Source organism: Anarhichas minor, unplaced genomic scaffold (assembly GCF_050575085.1).
Source record: "Anarhichas minor isolate MPS153535 unplaced genomic scaffold, ASM5057508v1 ptg000071l, whole genome shotgun sequence".
Taxonomy (NCBI): domain Eukaryota; kingdom Metazoa; phylum Chordata; class Actinopteri; order Perciformes; family Anarhichadidae; genus Anarhichas; species Anarhichas minor.
Genome location: NW_027466517.1, coordinates 3,873,168 through 3,890,266, shown reverse-complemented (window position 1 = coordinate 3,890,266; position 17,099 = coordinate 3,873,168).

Sequence of the window (17,099 nt, the reverse complement as noted above, 5' to 3'; positions counted from 1 at the left end):
CTCCAATAAAAAGTATTCATTCCCTGGTTGCTGTCTAAAGCGGTGAGATGAAACGAATTTACTGAGGCTCAGAAGATCTCCGACATTATAGCAGTGACTGATTTTCACTAAAGTTGTCTGTCCTGCCTGAAAAGTTGAGAGAGAGGTAAGTGTTGTTCCTCTCAAATGTGATAATAATTTGAATGATATTAAGAATACCTGACATGAATTGAGTCCAGGTTTTTATATATAGATATATATAGATATACTCTTAATGAAATTAAATTGCTAACATGTTTTAAACATTGCTAGCTGTCGTTATTTTCAAATAGCGGGCATCTATCTCTTGTTCTAGGTAAACTGTAAGCACTCTTTAATACGAAAAATACTCTCATTTCTAATAATAATTTGCGAAAGAGGCAACACACTGTGAAATTAAAAAAAACGTTAGAGATAAAAATGTGTACTGGCCTACTTATCCTATAACTTCGTGTTAATTCTATTATTTCAGAATGGCGTTACACACTCTACTCTGGAGAAATTCTCCCACACCCTATTTCAGGCCACCACCAATCCTATATTGCGTAGTCCTATGCGTAGTGATGGTAGAGGAGCAGCCCAGGGTGGTGGCCTGGGAGTTTGATGCTTCTGGTGCGAGACCAGCGTCCACCAAACATAATGTGCTGGCCACCATTTCAGACGGAAAGTCGGTGGCCAAAGTCACTATCTACGAAGAGTCTTCGTCAATATTTCAGGAGGGTAGGAGCTACGTTTTAAGGGGACACTCCTTAAGAAGGCAGTCTCCACCATATTTACTTAATATAAATAAAGAGACGATGTTCTTTAGAAGCGCACCAATCCAAATGACCGAGGAGCTGAAACAGCAGGCGGAGGCTTTGATCCGTCCCATCTCTCTGCTGACCCCACTCAGCAGCTGCAGTGACGCAAAGGGCCTAGTGACCGTGGAGGGGGAGGTGATCGAAGTAAGTTCAGTTTTAACCTATGGTGGTATATATAAGGAAAAAAGAGTTGGTATAAAATGTGAATTAACTCACAATTCCATATTTTTCAGCTGTCCACGCTGATAAAGATTACCAAGGGCAAAGTATGTCCCATGAGAAATATAAAACTGCAGCAGGTAGGCAATCCACTTTTATCTATCTCTCTCTCTCTCTCTCTCTCTCTATATATATATATATATATATATATATATATATATATATATATATATATATATGTATATATATATATATATATATATATATATATATATATGTATATATATGTATATATATATATATATATATATATATGTATATATATGTATATATATATATATATATATATATATGTATATATATGTATATATATATATATATATATATATATGTATATATATGTATATATATATATATATATATATATATGTATATATATGTATATATATATATATATATGTATATGTATATATACATTAAAAATTAAAAATTAAAATATTATTTCACATGACCTTCTACAGGGGGATACACAGCTGTCGCTGTGCCTTTGGAGGGAGGCTTCGGTGGACAAAAAGCTGCAGATTGGGGCACAGATGAAAGTGTCTCACCTGAAAGCTACGCAGTCGCATTATGGGATGCAGCTGCAGTCCACCAATTTCTCAAAAATCGAGGTAGCCCTACTTGGTGGTTGCTGTTGTATTCATTATTACATTTTTTTAGACTAATTTTTTTACATAATCACATCTTCAAAATACACACAGCGAAGTCTGCTGAAGTGATGTTGTGAATTTATTCTATGGAAAGAAAATATATTTGAAGTGACATTAAAAAAACAAATATGAACAAAGGATGATGTTTAAAATTAATAAGCAACGCATGGGCTAGGTAGTTTATTTGGATTTTAAAAAATGGTAAGGAGTACATTGATGTTTGGGTGATTGGTGACAGAGGGAGGATATCTAACAGAAGGATGTGATGTCTACGTTTCTCTCGACAGGAGGTCAGCTCAGAGGACGTGGTGGGCGCTTTTGGGGTGATGGACGTCGAGGGAGAGCCAGGCAGCATGAACCTCCTGCTGGATGACGGCCAGACCGTCATCATTGCAGAGGTTCTGTGGACCCTCATAGATCATAGAACCATTGTTAATCAATCCCCCACTGAAAGTTAGGATTAAGTTGACGGGGAACCACGTCACTAAAATAGAAACTGTAGAATAGTTCACTGTTGTTGTTCACATGTTCCTTTATTTGTATTCATATTTGTAAAGTATTAGTTATTATGTATTCAGCTTTTCATTGTTATTTTTTACCCTTAATATTCAAATGTTTTTATGTGTTTAAGTGTTCTCTGTAAAATCGCATTAAATTAAAATGTTTAAAGTCAAACTCTGCCTTTGTAATGGTGTGCATTGTTTCACGTAAACTTAATTTTTTTAATTTTAAATGCCGTGACTTATTTTCTATCGATGTTTATTATATGCGTCTGAGTCAAGCCGGGTCCGCAGAGCATGTTGGAGAACCAAGAGGAGGGCAGGAGGTCTGCGGGGTCCGTGCCCATGGCAGAGTGCCAGCCATCGGCAATCATACAGTGTCGTACTCCTGGGTGTGGAGCCTCCAACATGCTTTGGGGGACCCTGCTCTCCTCTAACCCGCTATTGCCAGAGCAATATACAAAGCTGGTACTGTCTGCTTTCTTTGAGAAATGAGTGGTCAGATTGAACATGGAGTCTAATGGAGCAGTTGGTTGGAGTTCATGTCACTCTGCGGCTCTTTGAGCCAAATGTGTAAGTCTGTTGGATTCCACAGTCATTTGTCTACGACAAGGACACGATTAGCTACTTTTCCATCCAAAAATGATGCATGAAGAGTGAAAATTGTGGAGTCAGTGGCAAAAGACAAATGTTTTTTTCACAAGATTCTGAAGCTGCTCTTCACTCTAGCAACAACCTATGGGTGTGTAAGCTGCGCAATACACAACCATTATAAAGTCAGAAAAGGACTGAAAAAATCATAAAAGTTAAAATGGGACAGTTCAAAAAGTTTAAAAGATATCAAAAAGCTGAATCATGACAAAACATTTTTGACAAGCTCTGACATGTTGGTGAACGTCGTTCTTCATTCCCCTCCAGTAATAACGGTCAGAGATTTTGGCTAACGTTTTATCTCTGCCAAAATGGCCACCAGTAATTGGGTTGTCATGACAGGCCTTCAGGATATTTGGCAGTCGGCTTTTAGTGAGAACCTCCTTTTCCCCATGGTAAAGAATCCCTCCTTCTGCTCGATATGGCTTAGCTGTTTGTCTGAACTGGGACTTGGCATTTACACGTTTCTCTGGAGGTAGATCGTAGATCCACTGGGGATACTTTTGTTGTGTTGCAGTGTAGAATCTCAAAATCTGGTCATGCAGTTGGTCTTCCATGGTTGAGTTTGGTGTTAGAGGAAGCAGCTATCCCACCTCGCCTCAGCAAACTCTACTCCTCTGCTTGCATTAAGCGGGGCTTATATAGGCAAGCTTCACCCCTGGCGCCTCCCCCCAAAAAAGAAAAATTTCATAACTTCTTAACAGTTCTACAGTAAAGTACTGCACCTTTATTTATCACAAGAACAAGAGCTAAGAAGAAATGCAAAGTGCACACTAAAGAATCAAAACAAATGACAACTTAGCTAGCAAACAATAATAAACAAACAATAAAAGAATATATGCAAGTTTGCTTTCAATTAAAATTATATATTGTAAAATATGTTACATGTATTAAAAAATCAAAATAGAATATGCAAAATAAACAAACAAATAAATAAATAGTACAAATTAACGTTAACGTTAGCTAACTATCAAGATTACCTGACATTATGATCCCTATAGGAAGGACCGGCCCTGCCTGGAGGGGTATAGTCTGGCCTAGGCTATTTTACACCCCCGGGTATAGTTTGGCCTAGGACAGTTTATCTCCGGGGTATACTCTGGCCTGGGCCAAAGTATACCCAGGTTTAATCTGGGCGGGGGTTAATTTGGCCTGTTACACCTGGACAGAGCATGTCGCATGTGTACAGATTGTAAAGCCCTCAGATGCAAAATTGTGATTTTGGGCTATACAAAAAAAATTTCATTGAACATCAATGAATCATACACTTTCAGACTGTTTCTAGTCCTCTACACTGCAATTTTACATGTATTCTGCAGGACATGCGCCAGGTAAACAGGGTTGTTTTTCTCCGACTTTCGAAAACTTCTGTAAAGACAGAAGTTGCAAGACAAGAGACAATACATAAACATAACAACAAGAGGACAACAAGAACAGTGAGATACAAACCAGCAAACATCATTGTGGTGGCTGGGCGTGGTTGGGCGCAGCTGCAGAGGGGGCAGAGTGGGGAGGAGTGGTTCAGGGAACGGTGCTGGGAAGAGCTTTGATTAGCCGCAGCTGAAACTGGGCCTTGATTGTCTCTCTCCCTATATGAATAGTAGTAGGGACGGAGACGCGAGAGAGAGAAAGGAGTAAGCAGGAGTCAGGAGCTGACGGAGCGACGGCAGGACGAAAGACGAGCCTGACGGACGCGTACAGGGCGGTGCGCTCGGGGGCACGGCAGGAGAGCGCACGGCCGAGAGCTTGAGTAACTGCATTGCTACTAAATAAAGGACATTGCTAACGCCATTTGAGTGTGTGCAGACTCTTTGTGCTAACAGGATCCACAGCGGTGACAGCGACGTGTTACAATCATATAGTCAGTGCATGGGAGAACGGTGTGTTTTTGGAGTGTGTGTGTTTGTGTGCCTGATCCTTTTGAAATGAAAGAAAAGACCATAAGAAAGTACATAAATGAGAGGGCAAATTACAAAATAACGTCCGTAAAAAAATCATCAATCAATATCAAATCCAGGTCAATGATGTTGTTCTGATGTTGATGAAGTCTACAGATGTCTGCATTGTCATAGTGAAACTTGGATTGGATGAGCTGCTTGCTGCTTTGTCTGGTATTGATGTCTGAAAATGTAAATTTGATCAAAGCCATGGTTTGAAGTCTAGGTTAGAACAGGATACATATGTTTTACTATTATTATTATTTGTAATATTAACAATAATAATAATAAAAGAAGACATAAGGGATTATGCAGGCTTGGTAACGGTGTTGACTCCACTGAAACGTGGGCAACACTATTTGTATTCCTACAGGTGTCATGGGGTGTGGTGGCCAACCAAAACGCAGACCAAGAAGTAAGAGAGCGTAAGGGTTTTATTCCGGGAGGACACAAAGGGAAAAATGTAATGGAACAGCGGGGAAATGAGGACAAGGGTGGGGAACCGGGCAGAACAAAGCAGGGCAGGCAGACTGGGGAGCCGGAGAAGATGATCCAAACTGCGCGCACAGGAAGACAAGGTAAGTACAAAAGATAAAACAGTTAGATAAACTCAGAATCTAAATATACTGAGAACAAACAAGATACCACGGTGGATGTAAAACTGGGGTATATAAGCTCTTGAGTAGATGAGTTGATGGAAGGCAGCTGGGATGACTTTCCAGGTGAGGTGAATGACTCGCAATCAGGTTGGAGCTGGGAGTAGACCAGGTCGGAGCCACGCCCATACCACACACAGACACAGGAGAAAACAGGAGGCACAGCCTGGCCGTGACAGTACCTCCCCCTCAACGAGTCTCCAAGCGATCCACCAGGTTTGCCAGGGTGGTCCCTATGGAAGTTCCGAATGAAGGAGGGGTCCAAGATGAGATGGCGGGATATCCAGCTACGCTCCTTAGGACCATATCCCTCCCAGTCCACGAGATACTGGTGTCCCCGACGACGCACGTCCAGGATCCCCCAGACAGTGTAGGCAGGGTGGTCGTCACTGATCCAGGTGGGTGGAGGGGGAACAGCTGGAGGGCATAGTGGACTCAGGCTTCAACTGAGAGACATGGAATGTGGTATGAATCTTCAAAGAAGAAGGTAACTTGAGCTTAATGGCAGAAGGGTTGATGATGGAGTCTATTTCAAAATGCCCGATGTAACAGGGCGATAGCTTTTTTGACACAGTCTTCCTTGGAAGAAAGTCAAAACTTTCTGACCTGGCTGGTAGCTTGGTGCCGGGTTCAGAGCGCGTCTCCTTCCACACCCTGCGACAACGGCGAAGATGGGCTTGGACTGAAGGTACTGTCATCTCGTCCTGGACTGAGAACAGAGGTGGCTAATAACCCAAGGAGCATTCAAAAGGCGGCAACCCTGTTGCAGCACTATACAAGGAGTTATGGGCATATTCAATCCATGGAAGAGGATCACACCAGAACAAGGGATTCCAGGCTGTGACACAGCGAAGCGCAGCTCCCAGGTCTTGGTTGGCCTGCTCTGCCTTTCAGTTAGTCTGTGGGCGATATCCTGGCAAGAGACAGCTCTTGCTCCAATAGCTCGACAGAAGGCCCTCCATACCTGGGATGGTAATTGCAGCCCACGGTCAGAGACGATGCCGGATGGAGCCAGGCAACGTTTTGGACCAGGAGATCGGCAGTCTAAGAGGCTGTGGGGAGTTAAGGTAGGGGCAAAAAATGTACAGTCTTTGAAAATCTGTCAACGATGGTGAGTATGGTGGTCTTACCCTCAGACGGTGGAAGTCCGGTGACAAAACCGAGACCAATGTGTCTCCAAGGACGCCGCATGACAGTAAGGGGAGTTTTTGAGAAGATGTTGGCTCCCTGTAATGGTTCGAAGACTGAGTTTATAAGAGGAAAGGGATACTTGTTCTTAACTGTTATGTTAGTCAAACCACATTAGTCGATTCAGGGGCGGAGAGTGCGGTCCTTCTTGGACATAAACAAAAACCCAGCACCAACCGGGGAGGGTGACGGCCTAATTATACCTGCTGCTAGGGAGTCTTGTATGTATGTCTCCATGGCCTCCCGCTCAGTGCAAGACAGGCTGGATGGTAATGGGTTATCAGGCAGCAGGTCAATGGCACAATCATAGGGTCGGTGTGGGGGTAGAGAGAGAGAGAGCGAGCCTGCTTCCTGCTGAAGGCTTCTCCTAGATCCTAATAAATAGAGGGAATAGCTGACAGATCAGGGGGTTCAGTGTCAAGTGAGGGGGCAGCGCCCTCTGTAGGGGCTAGGGCAGATCTCAGGCAAGATGAATGACAAAAAAAGCTCCAGCTCTGAACCTTATTTACCGACCAATCAATATGGGATTGTGGAGCCTTAACCAGGTCTGACCGAGTACCAAAGGGGTGTGAGGGGAGGAGGTAATAGTGGGAGCCTAACATCAGCTCCATCACCAAGAGGGCTGAGCAGAGGATGTACTTCTTGAGGCAGCTGAAGAAATTCAACCTGCCAAAGACAATAATGGTGCCCTTCTACACAGCCATCATTGAGTCCATCCTCCTCCATCGCGGTCTGATACGCTGCAGCCACTGCCAAGGACAAGGGCAGACTCCAGCGCATCATTCGCTCTGCCGAGAGGGTGATTGGCTGCAATCTACATTCCCTCCAAGACTTGTTCGCTTCAAGGACCCTGAAGCGAGTGAAAGATTGTAGCCGACCCCTCTCACCCTGGACACAAACAGTTTGAGCCTCTTCCATCTGGCAGGAGGCTGCGGTCCATCAGGACCAAGACCTCACGCCACAAACATTTTTTTCCCATCTGCAGTTGGGTTCATGACTCTGTGATCCCCAGGACAATTTCCGAGCGGTACACTTCCCTGCGCATCCCTTCTATGTTTCTTTATATAAATAACACTTGACACTTTTACATTACACTTACATTATACTTGTTTGTTTGTGCACTATAGTTTATATTTTGTTGTAAATTTTAATGTTTCTATTTTATGCACTGTGTTGATTGTTGTTGATTGTTTGATGTTATGCACACACGGAATCGGAATTGAATGGACTGATGGTGATTATCAGACAACACCAGGTGCAGAGGTTCCGTGACGTGGGTAACATGAGCGAGAAGCTTCCCATTTAGAGCATGGGCCCAGATAGGAGTGTCAAGTGGCTAGATGGAGATTCTGGCATGGGAAACAAGATTCGATGAAGCTCTCATCCACTCTACAATCCACTAAGGCATGTAAGAGAAGGGATTGTTGGTTCCATGAGGGTAGCGTCAAGCTGCATTCTGGTCCGGTGAACTGAAGAGGGAGTTGTTTGGCTCACCTCTACTGATGAGCCTCCTCTTTTGGCCGCTGGGGATAGGAGACCAGGAAATGACCAGCTTGGCCACAGTAAATACACAATCCCGCTTTGATCCTCCGGAGGCGCTCTTCCACTGAATGGCATGCTCTGCCCAGCTGCATGGGCTCTTCTGCTGGGGAGCGGGGAACAGGGGAGCCAGGAAGGGCATGGAAACTAGAGGCTGGGCCGTGGCTGGCTCTCACGGGGAGGAGGGGCTGAGCAAGGGAATGGCGAACCTAAAGAGCGGCTAGGTCTCTCTCTCCTTAATTTACCAAGAAGATTATCTAGTCTGATAGCAAGGGTGATTAAAGCATCAAGACTCTCTGAGTCACTCCTAACAACTAACTTGTCTCTCACAGGGTTATTAAGTCCTCTGAGAAAAAACCCTTGGAGAGATACAACAGTTCACCCTGAACCTTGCGCCATTGTCCTAAAATCAATAGAGAATTCAACTACGCTGTAGGAGCCCTGACGTAGGGAAAGTAGGCTTAAGGAAGCGTCTTTACCGCTAACGGGGTGATCAAAAACCCTAGGCATTTCAATAATAAAACAAAGGTAAGAGGAGTTAGCTGAGGACTGAGGACGCTGCTGGTGCAGCGGGGGACTCCATCGCTGTGGACGCTGTCGTTGTGGAGTCCAAGCAGAAGGACTCATACTCATCGAGCAGGTGAGTGAAGCTGCTGACGTCCACAGTGGCTAAAGTTTCCATATAAGGACACTGCAACTGGATGGTCTCAATCTCACTTGCCTTTTGGGTGGATGGCTCCGTCACATATGTGTGTGTGGGAGGAGCCTCCACCACGCCTATGTACACTGAGGTCACACACCACTTCTTTGTCTGCTGGGTGACCTCTCCAGATGTAGATGCTGCAGTACAAACAAACGAAACACTGATCAATCCTCTAAGACTTGGTAAAAGGTGGTAAAAGCTTCTTCTTCTATGTATTTTGACTCTCGATGATCTATCATAGTCCAATATGCGCCTGTCATGGAGTTTTCATCCCATTTCACCTGAAAACAAGCTGTGATCCTCAAAAATATTGTCTTACCTTCAGCCATCTTGGCGGCCTGGCTCCTGGCCCTCTTTCTCTTTACTCCCTACACAAAAACAAACACGTTAGACTTTCCATCTGACATGAGCTGATAAAAACAAGACTGTTTTTGTGACTTGGTTTCATAAGCTCTAGTGTTCTGGTGTTAACATGAGTTGTACATACGTAATTGTTGCTGTTTGACCAGTCAGGGTGGCGCTCAGCATGTAGACGTCTCTCTATGTCTGCCTGTTGGTAGTATTTGGCCTGCTCTTTGTTGGACAGAGACTTCCACTGTGGAAAGAGGACAACATTAATGAGAGCGGGCTTCCACAAACTCCCACAATGCATTTGTGTCAGAACAGTTTGCATTTAGACGTGTTCAATAGTTATGAGACAATAACTGAAAATCATCAAAAGTTGCTGTCCAGATGTAAAGATTTAGATTTAGAGGAAAGAGTTTTCTTGGACACTGATCAATAAAAAATAAGCACATCAGATAATCTTTTACCAAACTGTCATGAAGGTTGTGTAACATCGAGTGTCTCTCAGAGCAAACACACTTACCTTCTGTCCCAGGATGGTGTTGACACCTGCCATCCCGCTGGTGTTCATTTCGGCCACAAAGTTTGGCCTCTGCTCCTTTATGAACAGCATGTAGGCGTTTAGCGGCTTCTTGACATACGGCCCATCGTAGTGCTGGCCTTCACGCTTTCTCTCTCTGTGGGAATACAGAACAAAACAGAAGCATTTTAGGAAGAAACACTAAAGCGAGCAGAATAGTACAAGACATGGGTGAAATGCATCATGGTCTGTGCTGTGTTGTTCATTGAGAAAGACGGATTATTATAATATTCATGCAGGAATCTTGGTCAACAAATAACATTTCAATCAAACAAACAACAGCTGAAAAAATAATAAAAGGTGAATGTGGTTTGTTTAAGAGTTGGTGAGCACTGCCAAAGATCATGAGCCAGTCATAAAAAAGTACACTTTGACCAAAGCAGCAGAGCTTACTTTGTCTTAACGGTGTTCGGTGGAGGAGCAGCCGAGTTGAAAGAAGAGAAACTTTCTGGAAGCTTGTGGACTTGTCCATTCCTACACAGATAAAGAGAGACAGAGATACTTTAGTTAATAGTAAGATTGTGTTTGAAGATAGGAACAGAAGCTCAATATCTGTGTGTGTGTGTGTGTGCTCAGCGACGTATGACGTAGTTGGGACGTGGTGACATCTCTCATGCGCAAGACTCAAAATGGCGGATAGCCAACAGGCGACCCGGCGTCTATACATGCCGGTAGCCGGAGTACAGAAGATTGCTCTCTCAGCCAGGGGAGCAAGAACTCTTTGTCTCAGTCGGCGGTTTTGACCTCCTGAACTGATGAGGAGCAACTCCGACCTCACTCGGCGGCTATCTCAACACAAATCACGGTAGCATGAAATACACTAACTTCTCCACAACCCCAACGATCTCAGCGACCGTTAGTGTCGGCGATTATTAAGCATACACCACGTTATAAAAATATACAGTACTTTAAGCACACAAACAAGATAATATAAAACACAAATGAAACTCTCTCTAACTCTGCCCAGAATCTATTTCGCCTTACGGTACGATGCAATCGTGGTGATTGAGGGGGGTCCTTCTGAGCTTCGGTGGGCTCAGGCAGCGCGGCTGCGAGAGGTATTCTCTCGGTGGGAGAGAATCTCTTCGTCTGGATAAGGGAATTTCGCGTCCTTATGACCGGAGCAAACGAGGCGCTTGGTGGAGAGTGGAAGTTCTCTCTCTCTCTCTGAAGAAGTCTTGCTTCTTCACTTTCTGCAGGAACAAAAAGGGGTTCGCTTCATGGATACAAACAAAGATAAAATAGACAGTTTGGTGAATTCGGCCAGCGAATATAAACTGTTAAACCTAGGTTTTGGTTAAAAAGGGGAACAACGTTGCGTGTGCTCCCTAGCTCGACGGAGGTCGAAGGAAAAGCGTTGAGGTGGGGGTTGCTGGTGGTTTTGTAGAAAGGTGGCTGAACCACAGGGGTCCTGGGGTGTCTTGGCCAATTAGATTGCAGCGGTGCTTTCAGGTAACTTCAGGAACGCATCGTTTTTGGGGGAGCAGGGTCGTCTTACCGGAGGTCCCGCCTCGGCATCCCTGCTCTCGTCCAATGAGAGCAGCGTTGCATTTGGGGCTAGGAAACTCACACCCTAATGTGAATTTCTTCAGAGTTGGGGGTTTGGTGCTCATCAAACTACAATCAGGATGAAACCTTTGCTTGCAAAAGGAAAGGCCTGACTCTCTCTTTGTTCCACAGCACATGTCGAAGCCATATAGTCAGATTCCAACACTAATAATCGGAATGATGGCCCAAAAAACAAGTTGCAGTTTACTGATTTACCCAGTAAAAGTGCCATGTGACCTACACGGTTGTCTAAATTCCCTGACTGACCCTTGAATCCCACAGCAGCTCAAGTACTATTTTATGATGACGCAAGTATTGACATCCCTTTCCCTCCTTGTCAGGGCTCGACAGCAAGGAATGCCAGGTTGCCATTTGCAACCGCTTAGAGAAATTGGCATCAAATTCTTGGCCTTTGGCTCAGAATAGGCACAAACCAAAATCTGAACGGGAGCAAGCGGGATTCCTTTTTGAGTCATCTGTGAGGAACATGACAACAGCTGCTGGTATTTTGTAAACCAGGAACTGAAGGGGGACAACACTTTCAACTTCCTACTGATGCGTAAAGTACATTTGGTGGTATTACACTCTTTTACTTATGTGAGATTTGAATGCAGGCTGTTTACCTTTAGCAGCGTATTTTTACTTTATTGATTTTCATTAGGAATTAAAAAGCACAACAACTCAAAAGAGTTGAGTATGACACAGAAGTCCCAGAGGACAGCGCTTAAAAGCGTTGCTAAGACAACTTTTTGGTTTCAAATAAAGGCTCGGAATACTTTTTTCAAGACTATATCTCAGTTGAAAAAGCAACCTCGACAATTTGGCCACATTCCTAAGAAAAAGCAGAGGCAACACGTTTTCAAGTAAGCCCAAATAAAAGCTACAGTCGGGGCCTTCTTTGGTTAATAGAGAAAGCAGCTTACAGATGCTTCCAGCTGTGTCTGTCCCACGATTTGCATGTTTTCGTGGTCCCTCAAGAGTTTACTGGCTTCCGATATGTGTGTTGACGAGTCTTCCAGCTCCGCCTATTATGCATTTAAAGATCTGATCACAATAGAAGTAGAACTGAGACGACAAAAACTCTTAGTCATACCAGATGTGGAAGCAAAGGCCACCTGATCAGACGTCATTATTCAAATATAGATCTCATGTTAATACCAGGTACAAAGTAGGGGTCCCATTCCCTAATACTCTCTAATCTAGAACCATGAAAAGAAATCCAAAACTTCTGCCTCTCTGTGTTTTTTAGGTCTTCTCAACCTTCCTTTCTCCTACTCAATTCCATCTTCTGTTTTTGGGGGTTTGTTCTCTAGTCCTTTCCTTTCTGGCATCCAGTCTTCTTTATCTTAATCCTCAGTGTGTTCTTCTCTTTCTTATTCTCTCCTTGCTTTTATTCTCTCTCAACCATTAGAATAAACAATCTGTGACCTTAAATTTAGACAAAACTCAAGTCGATTTTCAAAGGAATATCCATTTATAAAGAGAATCCTTTTGAAATACAGTATCCTCCTAAGTTATGCTATGATTTTCATTTCATGAAGATTAATGTCATTCCAATAAGGCAAGTAAATCACAGAAATCTGAAAATAGAAATTGGTAAATGAACTGATTTAAGGGTTCACCCTCCACTGCACCCCTAAGTTATTAATGTTCATCACTCTTTTTCTCACTGTTCTCACTCCTCTCTATCTTCCCTCTTTGTGTGTCATCCACATCACTTTAATAGGAAATGATAGCTTTTCTCCATCTCTCTCCAGCCTCAGCAGCACCCAACTGTCTCTCTCTCACACACATACACACACTAATACACACCCTCAACAGATGTTGAGTCCAATCAACTGGATTAGAGGGTTTAGTATCGGTATCAATTACCTCCTCAGGAACAGACAGTGCCAAAATTGTCCCAAGCCAAATTCCTATCTCTGGAGTATGGGGATGAAAGAAGACAATTTTTGTGTCCTCTTATTTTATAAATACATATTTCTCATTTCAGGGTTACTGAACCATTTTGTGAGAGGGGATATAATAAGGTTTTTTTCAGAGTATAATCTGTGTTCTCACTATGTGATAGATAGAGCGTACTTTAGTAGAAATAGAACTTTATAACTAGGTGGTTCTGTTTCCTTAACATAAATGAGTTTCCTGTGAAGACGGAAGTTTATCATGTAAACATGTAAACAGCAGCGATTGACACTTGTTGCTGGCTTTTGCAGTAAATCGCATGAAAAACGTAGATATCATATGTTGGATACGTTGCTCAAAAGCACGTTTTTCGCGCAACATCACTGCCGGTCTGATGATTTTATCAACAAGAGCATCAAATATTTGTGGCAAAATTGCAGAAACAACAGAATAATGCTTCAAATGTGACTAAACTCATGGGAAAACATTCAACAACTGTGGATGTGCTTAACCCTCATCCTACCAACTGTGGTCCCTGCAGACCCCAGACGTTTACTTTTTGTCATATCTCACAGGAGCTTTATTCTATCATTCCAATTTTTCACAACAGTTTGTTCCTAAATCCATCCATCCATCCATTTTCCACCGCTTATCCGGGGTCGGGTCGCGGTGGCAGCAGGCCAAGCAGGCCGACCCAGACCTCCCTCTCACCGGCAACATGTTCCAGCTCATTCTGGGGGATCCCGAGGCGTTCCCAGGCCAGCTGTGAGATGTAATCTCTCCAGCGTGTTCTGGGTCTTCCCCGGGGTCTCTTCCTAGTTCGACGTGCCTGGAAAACCTCCAGTGGGAGGCGTCCAGGAGGCATCCTAATTAGATGCCCGAACCACCTCAGCTGACTCCTTTCGACGCGAAGGAGTAGCGGCTCGACTCCAAGCTCCCTCCTGATGACCGAGCTCCTTACCCTATCTCTAAGGCTGAGCCCAGCCACGCTACGGAGGAAACTCATTTCGGCCGCTTGTAGCCGCGACCTTGTCCTTTCGGTCACGACCCAGAGTTCGTGACCATAGGTGAGGGTAGGAACGTAGACCGAGTGGTAAATTGAGAGCTTTGCCTTCCGGCTCAGCTCCCTCTTCACCAAGACGGTCCGGTGCAGCGCCTGCTTTACTGCTGCAGCCACACCGATCCGCCTGTCGATCTCCCGCTCCATCTTACCCTCACTCGTGAACAAGACCCCGAGATACTTAAACTTCTTCGCTTGAGGTAGGCACTCCGTCCCCACCTGGAGGGAGCAATCCACCGGTTTCCGGCAGAGAACCATGGCCTCAGATTTGGAGGTGCTAACTCTCATCCCCGCCGCTTCACACTCGGCTGCAAACCGCCCAGTGAATGCTGGAGGTCATGATCCGAGGAGGCTAACAGGACCACATCTGCAAATAGCAGAGAGGCGATCCCGAGACCCCCGAAACTGACGTTCTCCGCCCCCAGGCTGCCCCTAGATATCCTGTCCATGAAAATCACGAACAGGACCGGTGACAAAGGGCAGCCCTGGCAGAGGCCAACACCCACCGGGAACGTGTCTGACTTATTGCCGAGAATGCGGACACAGCTCCTACTGCAGTCGTACAGAGACCGTATCGCCCGTTGTAACGGGTCCGGCACCCCATACTCCCGCAGCACCCCCCACAAGACCCCCCGAGGGACCCGGTCGAAAGCCTTCTCCAAGTCCACAAAGCACATGTAGACTGGTTGGGCAAACTCCCAGAGCCCCTCCAGTAGTCTTGCGAGGGTAAAGAGCTGGTCCACTGTTCCACGGCCGGGATGGAATCCGCACTGCTCCTCTTGAATCTGAGGTTCGACAAGCGGTCGGAGCCTCCTTTCCAGCACCCTGGCATAAGCCTTCCCCGGGAGGCTGAGTAGTGTGATACCCCGGTAATTGGAGCACACTCTCCGGTCCCCCTTTTTGAAGATGGGAACCACTACCCCGGTCTGCCATTCCATGGGCACTGATCCCGACCCCCATGCGACATTGAAGAGGCGTGTCAGCCAGGACAGCCCAACTATGTCCAACGCCTTCAGCATCTCAGGGCGGATCTCATCCACCCCCGGCGCCTTGCCACCAAGTAGCTTTTTAACTACCTCAGCGACCTCTGCCAGGGATATGGGTGAGCCTCCCCCTAGGTCCTCAGGCGCTGCCTCCTCTGCAGAGGACATGTTGGTCGGGTTTAGGAGTTCCTTAAAGGGCTCTTTCCACCGCCCGACGATGTCCGATGTCTCCTGCTGAGAACAGCCTGGGGTAAGCCCTGCTTTCCCTTCCTGAGCTGTCGGATGGTTTGCCAGAACCTCCTTGAGGCCAACCGAAAGTCCTTCTCCATGGCCTCCCCGAACTCCTCCCATGCCCGAGTTTTAGCATTCGCGACCACCGCAGCTGCAGCCCTTCTGGCCTGCCGGTACCTGTCAGCTGCTTCAGGAGACCTCAGCTGCTTCAGGAGACCCCTGGGCTAACCAGGCCTTGAAGGTCTCCTTCTTCAGCTTGATGGCTTCCCTCACCTCCAGTGTCCACCATTGGGTTCTCTGGTTGCCGCCACGACAGGCACCGATGACCTTCCGGCCACAGCTCGTAGCGGCCGCGTCCACAATAGAGGCTTTGAACATGGTCCACTCGGATTCCGTGTCCCCAACCTCCCTCGGGATGTGTGAGAAGTTCTTCCGGAGGTGGGAGTTAAAGACCTCCCGGACAGGGTCCTCCGCCAGACGTTCCCAGTTTACCCTCACTACACGTTTGGGTTTGCCGGGTCTTTCCAACCGGTTCCCCTGCCATCTGATCCAACTCACCACCAGGTGGTGATCAGTTGACAGCTCTGCTCCTCTCTTCACCCGAGTGTCCAAGACATACGGCCGCAAATGAAATGATACGATTACAAAGTCGATCATTGATCTCCGGCCTAAGGTGTTCTGGTACCAGGTACACTTATGAGCCACCTTATGTTCGAACATAGTGTTCGTTATGGCCAAACCGTGGCAAGCACAGAAGTCCAATAACGAAACACCATTCGGGTTCAGATCGGGCAAGCCGTTCCTCCCAATCACCCCCCGCCAGGTTTCTCCGTCATTGCCCACGTAAGCGTTGAAGTCCCCCAGGAGAACTATGGAGTCGGTAGGCGGCGCCCTTTCCAGGACCCCTCCCACCGACTCCAAGAACGCCGGATACTCTGAACTGCTGTTTGGTGCATAAGCACAAACCACAGTCAGAGCCTTGCTCCCCGCAACCCGTAGGCGCATGGAGGCGACCCTCTCGCTCTCCGGGGAGAACTCCAACACAGCGGCGCTCAGCCGGGGGCTCGTGAGTATCCCCACTCCCGCCCGGCGCCTCTCACCCTGGGCAACTCCGGAAAAGGACAAAGTCCAACCCCTCTCCAGGAGCTTGGTTCCAGAGCCAACGCTGTGTGTGGAGGTGAGTCCAACTATTTCTAGCTCCACCTCCTGCACCAGCTCTGGCTCTTTCCCCGCTAGCGAGGTGACGTTCCACGTCCCTAGAGCTAGTCTATGCCGCCGGCGATTGGCATGCCCGGGCCTCCCGCCCGTCCCACCGCCCGGTCTGCATAGCACCCGACCCCGATGCTTGTCCCTGCGGGTGGTGGGTCCACAGGGTGGCTGCTCCATGGTGTTTATTCGGGCTGAGCCCGACCGGGCACCATGGGCAAAGGCCCGGCCACCAGACGCTCGCCTACGAGGTCCCCTCCTGGGTCTGGCTCCGGGAGGGTGCCCCGGTTTCCCTGGTCTGGGCGAGGTGGCTATAGTCCGTGGGCTAACTATCATAGCGGTCATTTTGTTCCTAAATGTTATTGTTTTTTTGTTTCTGGTTT